Below are 4,219 nucleotides of genomic sequence, written 5' to 3' on the forward strand. Positions count from 1 at the left end.
TGGAGAACAGTGACTAATATAACTTTTCTAATAAGAAAGTTATTACTCTTTTTATTTTTAGCATTTTTTTCCCCTTGGAACTAGAATCTGCAAGCATTTTTTCATGGGTTCATGGGTTTCCTTAGCTCTAACAGATTGTGCTAATTCTTATTTTTTTTTTAAAGAAACTTATCATTCATTTATCTTTTCAAGAAAAGAACATTCCAAAATTGCATTTAATAGAAAGTAATGTTAAAACATAAATACAAAGTGATTTCTACATACCTTGTCACAATTTTTTTTTAGATGGAGCTTTTAAAAACATTCTAAGTCCTTGAGGATATCTATTAGATAATATCCATCTCCTTTTTTCAGAATATAGTTAACTATATTTGGTGGATTATGGATGGGAAAGAAGAAGGGTTATTTGAATGAATTTAAGACACAAAAGACTATATAAGACTGATAATAAGAAGGACGATACCTCTTAGAGTTGTATGATGTGACAAATAAAAAAATTTTTTTAAAAGAAAAAAAAAGAATGATGACAGTACAAATGCCAGTTTACAAGAGAGAAGGGAAAGATAGTAATACTATAAATTAAGAATCCTTTGGGAGTTTCTCCTAGTCAGCGTTAGTATACAGAGCACAAGACTGCCTAAGTTCCTTCTTCTAATCTCCTTTGTTGCTTGTAGCCTCAGCGGTGTCCCACCGGAAAGTGACTTTTCCGAGACTGTCATGGATGTCTTCTTCACTGGTGCTTCTGTGTCTCTAATGCTTGTGTGGCAGGTAGATTTTTCTTTGAATCTTGGTGATGGAAACACATAGATACATGACTTCGTCCTTAAGGAGTAAAAAGGAACCCACCTAGTTTCCAAAGGGGAGAAAAGTTCAGAATAATCAGCAACATTTTTTTTTTTTGAGTACCCATCATATGCAAAACACTTTACTCAGGCTTTTTGGAGTAGTGAAAAAAAAAAAAAAGAAAGAAAAGAAAATACATCTCATATCTTCAAATAAATTACAGAGGGGCTGATTTTTAAAAAGCAGAAGACACACTCTATTTAAAGAACTCCTAGAGGGATTTAAACTCTAAATCCTACCTGTGGCAGCAGTTTTCCCCTTTACTCTCATTTCTTTGGAATCCTCTATGTCCCCAGAGAAGCTGAAGTCAACTCTTTCTTTCTTCCATAGAAGTGTCCAACAGCAACTATGAAAACTACGCGTGCTGCAGAGAACTTTTCCAGGGCCACCAAATTCCCTCTCAGTACTCTCTGGGGGAATTTAACCATTGAGAATAGAGAATAAAAGAAACGCGTATGAAAGTATTTGGAAGTGCATAATGGTATGTGTAAAAGGAAATGTAATATCCAGACTGCATTTTCCCTTCATGATAGGTTTTGGCTTAGATGCAAAAGTATTAAATTGGTGCAAAAGTAATTGCGGTTTTGGACCATGAATTTTGTCATTATAACTAGATTCAAACACATCTTTATGAATCAAAATAGGAACCATTGCAATCAACACATTTTTGCCAACGAGAAATAAGTAAGTTTATTCCTGTAGTGTAAAAATTCGTGCTTTGGGATTCAATGAACTCTTGGAAAGCATTTTCTGTACCCTGTTGGTTGTGGAAGCGTTTTCCCTGCAAAAAGTTGTCAAGATGCTTAAAGAAGTGGTGGTCAGTTAGTGAGCAGTCAGGTGAATATGGCAAATGAAGCAAAACTTCGTAGCTCAATTCGTTCAATTTTTGAAGTGTTGGTACTGTGACTTGCAGTCGGGTGGGGGTTCTCATGAAGAAGAATTGGGCCCTTTCTGTTGACCAACGCGGGCTGCAGGCATTGCAGTTTTTGGTGCGTCTCATCGATTTGCTGAGCATACTTCTCAGATGGAATGGTTTCGCTGGGATTCAGAAAGTTGTAGTGGATCAGACCAGCAGCAGACTACCAAACAGTGGCCACCTTTTTTTGGTGCAAGTTTGGCCTTGGGAAGTGCTGTGAAGCTTCTCCGTGCAACCACTGAGCTGATCGTTGCCGGTTGTTGTATAAAATCCACTTTTCGTCGCATGTCATGATCCGATCGAGAAATGGTTTGTTGTTGCATACAGAAGAGAAGACAACACGTCAAAACAACAATTTGTTGATTTTCAGTCAGCTCATGAGGCACACATTTATCAAGCTTTTTCACCTTTCCACTTTGCTTCAAACACCAAATGACTGTAGAATGGTTGAGGTTGAGTTCTTTGGCAACTTCTTGTGTAGTTTTAAGAGGATCAGCTTCGATGATTGGCCTCAGTTGATCGTTGTCAACTTCTGATGGCCGGCCACTGTGCTCTTCATCTTCAAGGCCCTCCTTGCAAAACTTCTTGAACCACCACTGCACTGTACATTCCTTAGCAGTTCTTTTTCTTAGACTCTTAGCTACATTTTTTCCCTTGGGAATCTCATTCAGTCCCCTGTCTTTCACTACCACATACAGGACTTGCAAACTTACCTCTCCAGTCCTGACTTGCTACACGCATGTGTTCCACTGCCTACTCAACTTCTCTACTTGCATGTCCCATAGGCACGTCCCAAATTGAACTTCTGATCTTTCTCCCAGAACTTACGTCTTCTCTGTTTAGTTAAGGTAATTCCATTTCTCCAGTGGCTCAGGGTGACAACTCTGGACTCATCTTTGACTCTTCTCTTCCTCTTGTACTTCATGTCTAATCCACCAGCAAATCCGTCTATGTTTGAAATACGTTCAGAATCCAGTTACTTCTTGCCACCTCTGCGGCTCCCACCCTGCATCCTTTCCCTGGATTACTGGAAAAGCCTCCCAGCTGGTCTCCCTGCTTTTGCACTTGTTCCCTTTTAGTCTTTTCTCGACTCAGCACCGGATCCTATTAAAATCACAGTCAGGTCACGTCACTCCTCTCACTCCCAACTCACTCAGAGGAATCCAAGGTGCTCACGGAAGTTCTACATCCCGGCCCCACTGCCACTCCAGCTTCATCTCCTCCCATTCTCCTTCAAAACCTCACCCCCACCGCACGGGCTTCCCCCACTGGTCCCAGAACACCCCAGAGTCCTGGCTAGGCGCGATAGCTCAGCCTGTAAAAAAAAAAAGAAAGAAAAACAGGTGGCACACATCTGTAGTCCTCGTTACTGAGGAGGCTGAGGTGGAAGGATCACTTGAGCCCTGGAGTTCAAGGCTGCAGTGTGCTGTGATCGTGCTTGTGAATAGTCACTGCATTCCAGCCTGGGCAACATACTGAGAACCTGTTTTTGCACAATAACAACAATAAAAAACAAGTGGCAGTCCACATTTGACCTGTAGGTCACAATTTGCTGAGCTCTGCCTTAGAGGATCCTGCTCTAGAGCAATGGTCCCCAACCTTTTTGGCACCAAGGACAGGTTTCATGGACGACAATTTTTCCATGGACCAAGGCTGGGGGGATGGTTTCAGGATGATTCATGGGCCTCGCATTTATTGTGCAAACCTCTCTGCTAACGATAATCTATATTTGCAGCCGCTCCCCAGGGCTAGAGTCAACACCTCAGCTCCACCTCAGATCAGCAGGCATTAGATTCTCATAAGGAACACGCAACCTAGATCCCTCACATGCGCAGTTTACAGTAGGGTTCCTGCTCCTATGAGAATCTAATGCCGCTGCTGATCTGACAGGAGGAGGAGCTTATATGGGACGAGAGTGATGGGGAGTGGCTGTAAATACAGATGAAGCTTCGATTGTGTACCCACTGCTCACCTCTTACTGTGCGGCCCAGTTCCTAACAGGCCACGGACCAGTACCAGTCTTTGGCCCAGAGGTTGGGGACCACAGCTCTAGATGATGAACCAAAGGAAGATTGTTTCAAGATGAAGTCTAGAAAATGGCCACTGAACCTCTCAGTTCTTTATTGAACTCAGAGGAAGCAGTTTTGACACTGTTGTGGGACAAACTTCAGATATAAGTGTATTGGGCTGGGCACAGTGGTTCAGGCACTTGAGGAGGCCAAAGCAGGAGGATCACTTGAGCCCAGGAGTTTGAGACCAGCCTGGGCAACATAGCGAGACCTCATTTCTACAAAAGAACAGAAAAATTAACTGTGTGTGGTGGCACACACCTGTAGTCTCAGCTACTTGGGAGGCTAAGGTGGGCAGATTGCTGCAGCCTGGGAATTTGAGGTTGCTGTGAGCTGTGATGACACCACTGCACCCAAGCCCAGGCAACAGAGCAAGAACCTGTCTCCAAAA

The sequence above is a fragment of the Propithecus coquereli genome, unplaced genomic scaffold (assembly GCF_000956105.1).
Source record: "Propithecus coquereli isolate 6110/MARCELLA unplaced genomic scaffold, Pcoq_1.0 Scaffold3, whole genome shotgun sequence".
NCBI lineage: Eukaryota > Metazoa > Chordata > Mammalia > Primates > Indriidae > Propithecus > Propithecus coquereli.